Genomic DNA, 14,008 nt, shown 5'->3' with positions numbered 1-14,008 from the left:
AGGAACCAACCCCATTTACCAAATGTTAACATTGTTTTGATTTAGTTTCCTGGTGTTTTAATTTAATTTCTACAAATGGATTCATTATGAACCACATAAAATGTGATCCTTTAATTCTTTTCTCCTAACAGACCCAATCAAACAAAAATTATGGTAGCTTCAGCTGACATTTTAAATCTCATTACCAAGAGAGCTCCAAGGATGTGTCCACATTCTTTTTTGTCATCTGGAATCTTATTATAATGATCAGCTAACTGTATTTGTATTAACCAATTTTTAAAAATAATCTGGACATAGGATGGTTTAGGAGAGCTTCTCTAGTACAAAGATGGTTCAAAGGTATTTGGTTTTAAAATGACATGATGTTAAGAGACAAACTCAGCCTACTGTGGCAGGGAAAGAAGGTTAGCTCTTTCCAAGCTATACATAAAATTATTCTGTTAAAAATGCAGTACCTTGGATCATTTCATAATGTATAAAACTATCAATCACTATGTTGAACACCTGAAAGTCATATTTTATGTCAGTTATAATGTAAAAAAATACAGTTCCTCATTTGCAAGTTTGTTACTATCTGCAGTTCTGCCTCTTAGATACTATTTCAATGATGACTTAGTTCAAATCAAGATACCGCCCTACTTCATAAGGAGTAACCATAACAATACCTCAATAATACCTCATATTTAGCGCCTCACAATTCCAAAGCTCACTCAGGCAGTAATCATCAGTGATGCTATACCCTGACAGGGAAGTTTGATAGTGAACAACAGAAAGATCAGGTTGCCACACTTGAACCCACTGCTCAAGCCTGGCACCAGCAAAACATCAAGGAAGTACACTGCAAACCACTTAAATATGTCCGCCCCAAAAATCCAAATCAGTCTCTGATCATACAACTTCCTAGAAACGTAAAGGAGACAGGAAAAAACTCAAACACCACAGGAAAGCAATCAAACACTAACACATTTCATAAAGGTAGCCCCAGTTTCTCCAACAAGTTGACAAATTTAAAAAGTGGGGGACCTGAGGGAAAAGAAAATGTTTTCACTAAAAGAAACCAAGAGTCATAATAAATGCAATGAGAGGATTCTTGTGTGGACTTGATTTGAACAAACCAACTGTAAAAACGTATGTATGTTTGCATTTTAATTCAACAGGGGATATTTGAATGTAAGAAGAGTATTTCATGGTATTAAGGACCCAATTTTAATTTTGTTGAGTGTGATCTTAGTTCTATAAAGACATGTTCTTATTTTCTTTTTTTTTTCTTTTTATTTTTTTTTCCCATTTATTTTTATTAGTTGGAGGCTAATTACTTTACATCATTTCAGTAGTTTTTGTCATACATTGAAATGAATTAGCCATGGATTTACATGTATTCCCCATCCCAGTCCCCCCTCCCACCTCCCTCTCCACCCGATCCCTCTGGGTCTTCCCAGTGCACCAGGCCCAAGCACTTGTCTCATGCACCCAACCTGGGCTGGTGATCTGTTTCACCCTACATGTTTCAATGCTGTTCTCTTGAAACATCCCACCCTCGCCTTCTCCCAGAGTCCACAAGTCTGTTCTATACATCTGAGTCTCTTTTTCTGTTTTGCATATAGGGTTATCGTTACCATCTTTCTAAAGTCCATATATATGTGTTAGTATACTGTAATGGTCTTTATCTTTCTGGCTTACTTCGCTCTGTATAATGGGCTCCAGTTTCATCCATCTCATTAGAACTGATTCAAATGAATTCTTTTTAATGGCTGAGTAATATTCCATGGTGTATATGTACCACAGCTTCCTCATCCATTCGTCTGCTGATGGGCATCTGGGTTGCTTCCATGTCCTGGCTATTATAAACAGTGCTGTGATGAACATTGGGGTGCACGTGTCTCTTTCAGATCTGGTTTCCTCGGTGTGTATGCCCAGAAGTGGGATTGCTGGGTCATATGGCAGTTCTATTTCCAGCTTTTTAAGAAATCTCCACACTGTTTTCCATAGTGGCTGTACTAATTTGCATGTTCTTATTTTCTAGAGTTACATGTGTTGGGAGAAAGGTAGATAGGAGTTCATTATACAACTCTATTTGTGTATATATTAAAAACTAACGGCTTATAATTAACAGCTTTTTCTAAGTTCATTCATTAACTCAATAAATATTTACTGACTTATCTGATGCACCCCAAGCACAACTTTACAGATATAAAGAAGACAACGTTACCCAGGGTAAGAAACTGATGGCATCATCTGAACATCAAAATTACTCTGGAAAAGGTGGATGCAAATAAAATTAATCCCACTGGAGAGGTGTGAAATCTGAGAATTAGAAAAGTCAGGTGACATTCCCAGAACTCAGTAAGCCTCGTGAATAACAAAGACAGGACTAAGACCTCTGGTCCTCAAATCCTTTGTGCTGATCCAGTATTCTACCTTAACAGTTTTTCACACCCAAAATGCATTTCAGCATCACAAATTGTTCCTTCTGACTATGTATAATAGAACGTACTGGTCTTATTTCAAATAAATGAATTGACAACATGGTCTGGTAGCCTCTCAGAAAGAGCTGGTATACAGGAAGAAAGTAACAGGACTCCCCAGGCCACAGACCATGGTCCGACCTTTAACTATGGTATCTTTTATTACCATGTCTCAATTCCAGTGAACATAGCTACCAAAGCCTTAAACCTAGAACATCCATTCCCAAAATGTAGACTTCTGGGGGTCCCTAAGACCCTTCCAGAGACTGCACAGGTCAAATTCATTTTCATAACGCTGAGCTGAATTTTTACACATAATACACAGTGGTTTGCTGTGTACTTCCTTGATGTTTTACTGGTGCCAGGCTTGAGTAATGGGTTCAGGTGTGTGGGAACCTGATCTTTCCATTGTTCACCATTAAACTTCCTTGTCAGGGTACAGCATCATTGATGATCACTGCCTGAGTGAGCTGTGGAACTATGAGGTGCTAAATACCTGTGTGGAGGAATTATTGAGGTATTATTATGGTTACTGCTAATGAGCTAGGGCAGTGTTAGGAAAGTTCATCTGATTTTGCATAAAAATAAAAGACACTTTTCATTTTCACCAAGAACTTTATTAGAAAACATATTCACTAACTGAACAAATTTTTTTGGCCAACCCAATACTAAGACGTCATGTGCCCCACCCCACTGCCCTTTTCACTATGCTCAGATTTGCACTGATGGTACAAAAGCTATGGTGAAAAAACCTCCTAGAACCTTGGCATAAATATTGTTGACATATCAGTAGTCACTTGTATTCCTCACCACCACGCTCTTGCCAGAAAATAAAAAGGCCAGTTTCTCTGAAGATGTCTTGATAAAGTACAATTTTACTAAATCTTAACCCTTAAGTACATGGCCCTTTAATATTTGGTATGATGAAATGAAAGGAAATGAAACCTATGAAGCACTTCCACTACATAATGAAGTAGGAGAGCTCTCTCAAAGAAAAACACTTGTGCAACTGGCTGATTATTCAGACTTGCATTTTTGGCAAACATTTTCTCAAAACTGAACAAAGCAACCTTGTCACCTAAAGGAAAACAATGACAGTTATTTGTTGTCTATGATAAAATTTCACCTGTCAAGGGAAAAGGAGAATGGTAGAAAAGTGGCATCCTTCACTGTAAACTTGCTGGCTTCCTGATACATAAAGGCTCCTCTGATGAAATCAGTGGTGATATTAACAGATGTGACTGTTAAAATACTGTCTAATGGAAAAATCAACATTTAGAAGATCGGCATAATTCAGCATAGCTGAGAAACTCATGATATCACAAAGGCAAGATGTTACAAAACCATGCACAGGCATAAGATCTAGGAGCAGAACAGATCAGAATACAATAGGTCTAGAACAGACCAAATCAACAGACTTTAATATCCAAAAGGTCCATTGATACAGGTCAGAACTTTAACTCTCAGCTAATCAACAGACTGGTTCCAAATAGGAAAAGGAGTATGTCAAGGCTGTATATTGTCACCCTGCTTATTTAACTTATATACAGAGTACATCATGAGAAACGCTGGGCTAGATGAAGCACAAGCTAGAATCAAGACTGCTGGGAGAAATATTAATAACCTCAGATATGCAGATGACACCACCCTTATGGCAGAAAATGAAGAAGAACTGAAGAACCTCTTGATGAAAGTGAAAGAGGAGAGTGAAAAAGTTGACTTAAAGCTCAGCATTCAGAAAACTAAGATCATGGCATCCAGCCCCATCACTTCATGGCAAATAGATGGGGAAACAGTGGCAGACTTTATTTTTTGGGCTCCAAAATCACTGCAGATGGTGACTGCAGCCATGAAATTAAAAGACACTTGCTCCTTGGAAGAAAAGTTATACCAACTAAGATCATGGCATCCGGTCCCATCACTTCATGGCAAATAGATGGGGAAACAATGGAAACAGTGGCAGACTTTATTTTGGGGGTGCTCCAAAATCACTGCAGATGGTGACTGAAGCAATGAAATTAAAAGACACTTGCTCCTTGGAAGAAAAGTTATGACCAACCTAGACAGCATATTAAAAAGCAGAGACATTACTTTGCCAACAAAGGTCCATCTAGTCAAGGTTATGGTTTTTCCAGTAGTCATGTATGGATCTGAGAGTTGGACTATAAAGAAAGCTGAGCGCCGAAGAATTGATGCTTTTGAACTGTGGTGTTGGAGAAGACTCTTGAGAGTCCTTGGACTGCAAAGAGATCCAACCAGTCCATCCTGAAGGATATCAGTCCTGCGTGTTCATTGGAAGGACTGATGTTGAAGCTGAAACTCCAATACTTTGGCCACCTGATGTGAAGAGCTGACTCATTGGAAAAGACCCTGATGCTGGGAAAGTTTGAGGACAGGAGGAGAAGGAGCCAACAGAGGATGAGATGGTTGGATGGCATCACTGACTCAATGGAGATGATTTTGGGTAAACTCCAGGAGTTGGTGATGGACAGGGAGGCCTGGCCTGCTGTAGTCCATGGGGTCGCAAAGAGTCGGACACAACTGAGTGACTGAACAGAATGAAATTTTTAAGAAACTCACCACTTGTCCAGTTCTGGTATAATATCAAAGAAAAATATCCACAATTACTGAAAAGGTTATTAAAATACTCCCTTTTCTAACTACCTCTCCTTCTCAAGATGAATCTTATTCAGCTACCTGAACAAAAAAAAACATACTGCAACAGGCTGAAAAAAGAAAACAGGAGAATCCAATTGTCTACTAATACAGTGGGGAGATTGGCAAAATGTAAAATATGCCATTCTTCTCACTGAATTTCTATTGTTTTAGAAAACAGTTTTTATAAAAATGTGTTATTTATGCTAACAGGATGGGTTTTTTTTTTTTTACTATACTTCTACATGGAATATACATACATTTTTAATACCTTAGTTTTAATTTCTAATAGATTAAAGATCAACAAATACATTCTACATAAACAAAAGCTCTCTGGACTTCTAATTAAGAACGTGAGAGAGACCAACAAGTGTCCTGAGACCAACAGTGTCCTGTCTGAGAAAAGGCCACTTGCTGGCATTCTCCAGGCCTGCACTAGCTCTTAAATGCTGGGAAGCCACTTGGGTCCCAGTGTCACCCACTGATCCTGGTGTATTTAACCCAGTTTCCTCCCCTATTGTCTACACTGATCATTATTCACTTCCCATTCTCTCAAACCTCTAAGTCCTTTATGTCTCCTGTTATTTTCAGCATATGATGAAGACACTCTACAAAGAAAAGCGAAGTCAGCAAACAAGAACTCTGAATTCCTCCCAGCACCGACCCCTTCTTCATCTGAGAATGGAAGAGGAAACTCTTGTCCTGTCTAAGGCCAACCCCTTCTAGCTGTCTTCCAGATCTCAAATCCTCCTGCCTTTCTCATAGTTAATTATCTATTTTCTCTCCTGCATCTCCCCCTTTTACTTCTCTACTGGTGCAAATGATCATCACTTACATATACTCAAGACTCTGCAACCTTAAAGGAAACATTCATTACCTGTGCTGGGTATCATGCTAAGTACCATTTCCAGCAGAACTACAATAAAATGTTCTCTAGTCTGTCTCCAAAGGAAATCAGTCCTGAATATTCATTGGAAGGACTGATGTTGAAGCTGAAACTCCAATCCTTTGGCCACCTGATGCGAAGAACTGACTCATTGGAAAAGACCCTGATGCTGGGAAAGACTGAAGGCGGGAAGAGAAGGGGACAACAGAGGACGAGATGGTTGGATGGCATCACCAACTCGATGGACATGAGTTTGAAGAAACTCCGAGAGTTGGTGATGGACAGGGAGGCCTGGCGTGCTGCAGTCCATGGGGTCACAAAGAGTCAGACACGACTGAGCGACTAAACTGAACTGAGCTGAAGTCCCTCTCCATCTCCTCACTGCCAGGTCTCTGAGCAGCTGACCACCAACTGGGAGTCCATTCTTAATGCTCCACTGAAAAATTCCCTTAGCTCATCACTAACTTGCAAGGTGCAAATTTAAGGATCTTCAACTGTAGTTCTCTTTGTTTTCAATTGCCTTCCTTCGGCTGTCAGACACTTTTCTTATTTCTTCCTTACTGGTCGGTTCAGATTTTCTATTTCTTGTTTTTCTGGTCATTTGTTTCACTTTGATTTGCCAATTTATTAGAATGTACTAATGCATTATTTGCCCTAATTATTGTATTTATTATTTCCTTTTTTCCAGTAACTTCCACACTGGTTCCTATAGTTCCTTTCTTTATTGTTTCAATTTCAGGATTTTGTAAATTTCTGTTAAAGGAGGTTTTTCTTTTTTTAATTAAGTAGTTTCTATACTTTTATAAATGTAAAAAGCAAGTGCAGAAAAATGAATCTAGTATGCTGCCATCTTTATTAAAAAAGGAGAAAAGACACACCTTTGCATCTTCACATTTGGTTCCAAAGCATGAAATAACTGCAGGAGACCCCAAAGTTAACAATGTTAGCTGCTCTGGAGGAGGTGAACTGGAAGTTGGGGCACATGAGTAAGAAGGAAACTTTTTACTGTTCACCCTTTGGTATGTTTTGAATTTTGAATCATTTGAATGCATTATCTATTAACAATAAATTTAATTTTTGAAAACCAGTTTGCCTCTCATTTTAAAAAGTTATATTGAGAAAAATATAAGCGTTTTGCTTCTTACTATGTAACCCTTCACTTCAGGGCAAAAGGAGGTCGTCAAAACCAAAAGGTTCCCTACCATGTTTCACTATCAGCCTGCACACTTTTTGTTTAGAAACAAGAGAGCAGTTTGTAAAGAAAGGAAGTCAAGCGGTGATTTCTATTTAAAACATTTTCTAAGGCACGCTGAAAACACCAAACGAACTTATGGGAGATATGTTCATGACACAACTGACCCTGTAGTATTTTAAAACCTAACACACCCCTCTTTATAGGTAACTCAGGCAGGATAGAGAACTTGTCCAAACTTAAAAAGCCCTCTGTAACGGAGCCCCAATGAACTTTAGGACTTGTTAACTCCTTTTACAAAGTTAAGTTTCCTTTCTAGCTGTATTCCAAATCTTTGAACTCTACGTTTGCTGGCTCAATGACAGAATATACAACACAGCCCTACAAACAGAAGCCTGAAAGTGGCTGGTAGCGATTTTAAGACAACATGTGAACTGAAGGTAAATGTGTGTTCCCTTCTAAAGCATTTGAACTCTCCATTGGACCTCTCACTCCAGCAGATTTTAAAAACAAGTTGAAGAGGGTATACATAAAAAGCACTACTTCTTTTGAAGACAGAGCCTCATTCCTGCATGGTGCTTCACACATGCTCTTCTTGGGCTTGTCCAAGTTGTACTTCCTGGATTATAAACCTGAGATTCCCAGGCCTAAAGAGAACAAATCTCTCTACCACATCACCTGAAACTATAGCCCACACTAATGAAGAAGAGTCAAAACTAAAAACCAAATGCAACAAGACTGTCACCATTTCATTAATTAGAATCATCATTCCTTCAATCAGATTAAGCTTTTTAGTGTTTAGAAAAATGAACATCAAACACAAACATCATCAAGAGTTCTACAAAAAGACACTGGAGAGCTAACAAATACACAGCCTGGACACCCGAAGCGGAATGCGAGCTGATAATCACGAACCATGCGACAGGGTCAGTTTCCTGCTAAAAAATGGAAATAAGCCTTAAAGAGTATTGCGTAACAAACCCAATGGCTGGGCACCCAAACAATTTAAAGAGACACAATACTTTTCCAAGTGTAAGAACTGTAAACTGTCAAGGGATCCTGTGAACCAGGCGATATGTTTTCTCAATGATGCCATCCAAAGCAGAAAACTATACCAAAATTTACCATGCACAGGTGAATTCTATGTACTTCATAATTATATATATTTGTGTGAGCATATGGGGGCTTCCCTGGTAGCTCAGTTGATAAAGCATCCACCTGCAATGCAGGAGACCCTAGTTCAATTCCTGGGTCAGGAAGATTCGCTGGAGTAGGGATAGGCTATCCACTCCAGTATACCCAGGCTTCCCTTGTGGCTCAGCTGGTAAAGAATACACCTGCAAAGCAGGAGACCTGAATTCAATCCCTCGGTTGGGAAGATCCCCTGGAGGAAGGGAAGGCTACCCACTCCAGTATTCTGGCCTGGAGAATTCCATGGACTGTATAGTCCACGGGCTCCCAAAGAGTTGGGCATAACTGAACGACTTTCACTTTCACTTTTTTCATATCACTATATATAAAATTAGACAAAAATGTACGTAAGAAATAAATGCCAAAAAAAAAAAGAAAGAAATGCCAATCTTACACAGGTTCTTTAATGAAAAAGTTAAACATACACTTACTGTATTATCCAACCATTCCACGCCTATGCATTTATTCAAGAGAAATCAAGGCACAGGTCCAAACAGAAACCTGTACACTCACGTTCACAGCAGCTTTATCATGATAGCCAAAAAACAGAAATGACCCAAATGTCTATCAACAGGCTAATGAATAAACAAATTGGGGGTATACCCATACAATGGTAGAAGACTGTTCAGTAACAAAAATAATGAAATCCTGATACAAATGCATGAATGAATCTCAAAATTAGACTGAAAGAAAGCAGATGAGAGAGTTTGTTTTGGACAACTCTGCATAAAACTCTAGAAAGTGCAATCTAAGTAACAGAAGGCAGACCCACAGTAGCCTGTGGAAGCGTAGGTAGAGCCCAGGGAGGGGGAAGAAAGCAGGATCAGAGCGGGCACAAGGAAACGCTGGGGTGAGACAGACATGTTCGGGCTCCTCACTGTGGCGACAGCATCACCAGTGCAGACACGGCATAACTGACTGAACTGTGCACTTTAAATATGTGCAGTTTCCTGTGTGTCAGGTACACCTCAATAAAGCTGCTTAAATAAGCAGCACGAGATGGGCGCAGCCTAAGTGCGCACCAGTAAGTAGGTGGATAAAGAAGATGTGGTACATATACACACAATGCACTACCACCCAGTCATAAAAAAAACAAAATTTTGTCATCTGCAGCAACATGGATAGACTTGGAGGGCATGTGCAAGTGAAACAGGCAGAGAAAGACAAATTTATGTGGAATCTAAAAAGTACCACAAACTAGTGACTATAAAAAAGAAAAGGCAGACTCACAGATAAAATAGAGAACAAACTGGTGGTTACCAGCAGAAAGGGTGGAGGGGCAATATAGGGGTAGGGGAGTAAGAGGTACAAACTATTATGTATAAGCTACAAGGACATACTGTACATACATGTATGTATGTGTATATATATATATGTACATATGTATGTATGTACATAGGTATGTACATACATACATATAAGGACATACAACAAGGACAACACAGGGAGGAGTCAATGTTTTATAACTACTATATGTGGAACAGAACCTTTAAAACTGTGAATCACTCTACTGTATACCTGGAACTTATATAAGTATAGCAACTATACTTCAATTAAAAAAACAAAATTAAACAGACTGTTAGCATTTACACTGCCTGACTTTACAACTCATCAAACTGCAGCAGCAATCAAGACAGTGCGGCACTGACATAAAGATCAACAAACAGATTAGGACAAGAGAGCAGGGCAGAACAGAGCCACACAAACTATTGCTGATTTTTAATGATATCAAAACCATCCAAAGGGAAAAGAAAAACAGTTTCAATAAATGGTGCTAGAACAAATGGATATCCAAATACAATAAACCACACCCCGGCCTCACATCATACAAAAAAACTGATCCATAAAAAGTTTGTTTTTATAAAAGATAAAACCATAAAGCTTTTAGATGTTGTAAGAGAATATCTTACTCTCTTGAGTAAATGCTTAGGAGCGGAATAGCTCTATCACTCAACAGGCCTAAAGACCTAAGTTATACTTTAAGAAACTGCCAAACTGTTTTTCAACAGGTTACGCTATTTTATATTCCCAGATAGGATACAGTCAACATTAACCATGAAAAATTGATAAGCTGGACTTCATTAAAATTAAAAACTTTTAAGGAGATGAACAGAAAACCCACAGTCTAGAAAATTCACAATATATACTGACGAAGGAGTGATATCCATGATATCTATAAAGAATTCCTTGAACTTACTACGGATAAACCAACCAATCCAATTTTAAAATATGCAAGTAATTTTAAGCCACATCACAAAAGATATACAAATAGAAAAACACACAAGATATACTTAATATTAATTCTCAGGGAGATGCGTATTAAAACCACCATGAGATATTATAATACATCCACCAGAATGGCTGAAGTTAGACTGAAGCACAAATCGCTGACACAATGTCTAGATCTGAACCATCATGCTTTGCTGGTGGAGGTGAGACACAGTCCAACCACCTTGGGAAAATGTCTGATGGCTTTCTATAAAACTAAACACGTGACAAACCCCATGACCTAGCAATTCCACTCCCCAGCATTTTCCTACTAGAAATGAAAACACAAGGCTCACACAGGGATTTCCCTGGCGTTCCAGCGGCCAATGCAGAGGACACAGGTTCAGTCCCTGGCCAGGAAGGTCCCACAGGCCGCAGCATGCTAAGCCCGTGTGCCACAACTACTGAAGCCTGCGAGCCCAAGACCCTGAGCTCTGCCTCAACAGAAGCCACCGAAATGAGGAGCCTGTGCACAGCTAGAGAAAAGCACAGCAACAAAGACCCGGCACAGCCAAAAACCAGTCAGTGACTTAAAAAAATAAAAGACTTGCACAAGAGGGTCCACAGCTAGATCCTAGAAACAGCCCAGGTGACCATCCTCAGGGTAGCAGATCAACAGACTGGATTGTGCAACACTTCTCAGCAATAAAAGGAATAAACAACTGACACATGCAACAACATGAATAAAATTCACATTATTCTGATTAAACAAAGTGGGTCATGTAAGAGTCCATAGTATGATCTCATTTACACGAAGTTCTAGGGCAGGCAAAGCCAATGGATGGCGGAAAGGAATCAAAGCAGCAGTTGCTTCTGGGAATGGTAAAGGCTGACTGCAAGGTGGAATGAAGGCAATATTCTGTACCTCGATACACACAGGGTCACACAGGTGTGTATGTATTTATCAAAAATCACTGGGTGGGACACTTAAGATTTGTGCATTTTTTCATATGTATAGACAAACACTGAACACTAGTCAATGAAAAACATGTCAAATTATATATATTTAAGGGTAAAGTGTAACAATGTCTGTAAACTAATCTGAAATGCATCAAGATCAGTACCTTGGCTTCAGGACCCTGTAGGCAGCTGGAAAACACTCATCTAAAGAGCCATCTTTGGGCATTTCAAGCAGTTTCCCAGCTTTTTATGGTTCATCTGTTTTATGTGAAATGGTAACGGCTTAGCTTGTGTCTCTTGTCAAAGTGTGGAAAAGCTGCCTTCCACTATTCTAAAATGTTCTGCCTGCTTTACTGTCCTGAGGTAAAAGCAGTTTCTGCACTGCTAGATGGATTGACAAATGGATATACAATGATGGACAGATGGACAGTCAAAGAATAAAGCAAATATATTAAAATGTTAATCGCAGGCTTAACTGCAAATCTAGATGGTAGGCATATGGGTGTTCACAGTACAATTATTTTGAGTGTTCTGTACAATTAAAAGCTTTCACAGTGAAGTTCTGAGGAAAAAAATCTTTGCGGGAGATGTCAAGACATGGTATCAACATGACAAATTCCCTTCCACGCTGTTTTCTGACTGTACCAAAAAACTTGTGAAAGGCTCCTCACCAACCGCTAAAGAGAGAAAGGTGTTGGAGAGTTTTATAGAAGACTGTGGGAATGAAGGGAAAGTGTGAATAAAGGCAAGTTCAAGGACTGGAATAAATGAAGAAGGGTCAGCAGAGTTGGGACAGCTGCCTGGTACTAGGGATTAAAGGGCACAAAGATGTTCACCAGCCCAGAAAGGACTAGTTCTTGACCTTTTTGAGTCAAAGACCTCTTTAATAATATCATCAACAGGAGGAGGGGACGTGGGGTCATAGATATACATACATGCTAAACTTTTTATTTATATACCAATACCAGAAATGGTATGGACCTAACAGAAGCACAAGATATTAAGAAGAGGTGGCAAGAATACACAGGAGAACTATGCCAAAAAGATCTTCATGACCCAGATAATCACCATGGTGTGATCACTCACCTAGAACCAGACATCCTGGAATGTGAAGTTAAGTGGGCCTTAGGAAGCATCACTACAAACAAAGCTAGTGGAGGTGATGGAATTCCAGTTGAGCTATTTCACACCCTAAAAGATGATGTTGTGAAAGTGCTGCACTCAATATGTCAGCAAATTTGGAAAACTCAGCAGTGGTCACAGGACTGGAAAAGGTCAGTTTTCATTCCAATCCCAAAGAAAGGCAATGCCAAAGAATGCTCAAACTACCGCACAACTGCACTCATCTCACACGCTAGTAAAGCAATGCTCAAAATTCTCCAAGCCAGGCATCAGCAATACATGAACCGTGAACTTTCAGATATTCAAGCTGGTTTTAGAAAGGGCAGAGGAACCAGAGATCAAATTGCCAACATCCGCTGGATCATCGAAAAAGCAAGAGAGTTCCAGAAAAACATCTATTTCTGCTTCACTGACTATGGCAAAGCCTTTGACTGTGTGGATCACAATAAACTGTGGAAAATTCTGAAAGAGCTGGGAATACCAGACCACCTGACCTGCCTCTTGAGAAACCTGTATGCAGGTCAGGAAGCAACAGTTAGAACTGGACATGGAACAACAGACTGGTTCCAAATAGGAAAAGGAGTATGTACGTCAAGGCTGTATATTGTCACCCTGCTTATTTAACTTATTATATACAGAGTACATCATGAGAAACGCTGGACTGGAGGAAGCACAAGCTGGAATCAAGATTGCTGGGAGAAATATCAATAACCTCAGATATGCAGATGACACCACCCTTATGGCAGAAAGTAAAGATGAACTAGAAAGCCTCTTGATGAAAGTGAAAGAGAGTGAAAAAGTTGGCTTAAAGCTCAGCATTCAGAAAACTAAGACCATGGCATCCAGCCCCATCACTTCATGGGAAATAGATGGGGAAACACTGGAAACAGTGGCTGACTTTATTTTTGGGGGCTCCAAAATCACTGCAGATGGTGACTGCAGACATGAAATTAAAAGACGCTTACTCCTTGGAAGGAAAGTTATGACCAACCTAGACAGCATATTAAAAAGCAGAGACATTACATTGCCAACAAAGGTCCATCTAGTCAAGGCTATGGTTTTTCCAGTAGTCATGTATGGATGTGAGAGTTGGACTATAAAGAAAGCTGAGCGCAGAAGAATGGATGCTTTTGAGCTGTGGTGTTGGAGAAGACTCTTGAGAGTCCCTTGGACTGTGAAGTAGCCAAGGCCTGAACTTTAAAGAAAACCAACATTTAACGGATAAAAACCAAACAACAAAAAAGCAACAACAAAAGAGAAGCCTGTAAAGGAGATCAGAAATAAGTAGCCTAAAAAGTAGATGCACATGCAGGACACTGTGGGCTAAGA

At 39.5% G+C, this 14,008-nt stretch overlaps 1 protein-coding gene across 18 annotated transcripts in view; it reads right to left on the bottom strand.

Annotated features, from left to right (window-relative positions):
• PRPF18 (pre-mRNA processing factor 18) overlaps positions 1 to 14,008 on the bottom strand; it is a 72,724-nt gene that overhangs the window by 54,328 nt on the left and 4,388 nt on the right. The gene's annotated exons all lie outside the window — the stretch shown is intronic.

This window comes from Odocoileus virginianus, chromosome 9, assembly GCF_023699985.2.
Source record: "Odocoileus virginianus isolate 20LAN1187 ecotype Illinois chromosome 9, Ovbor_1.2, whole genome shotgun sequence".
Classification (NCBI taxonomy): Eukaryota; Metazoa; Chordata; class Mammalia; order Artiodactyla; family Cervidae; genus Odocoileus; species Odocoileus virginianus.
Note: the sequence above shows the minus strand (reverse complement) of the source record. Positions and strands in the feature narration are given on the sequence as shown.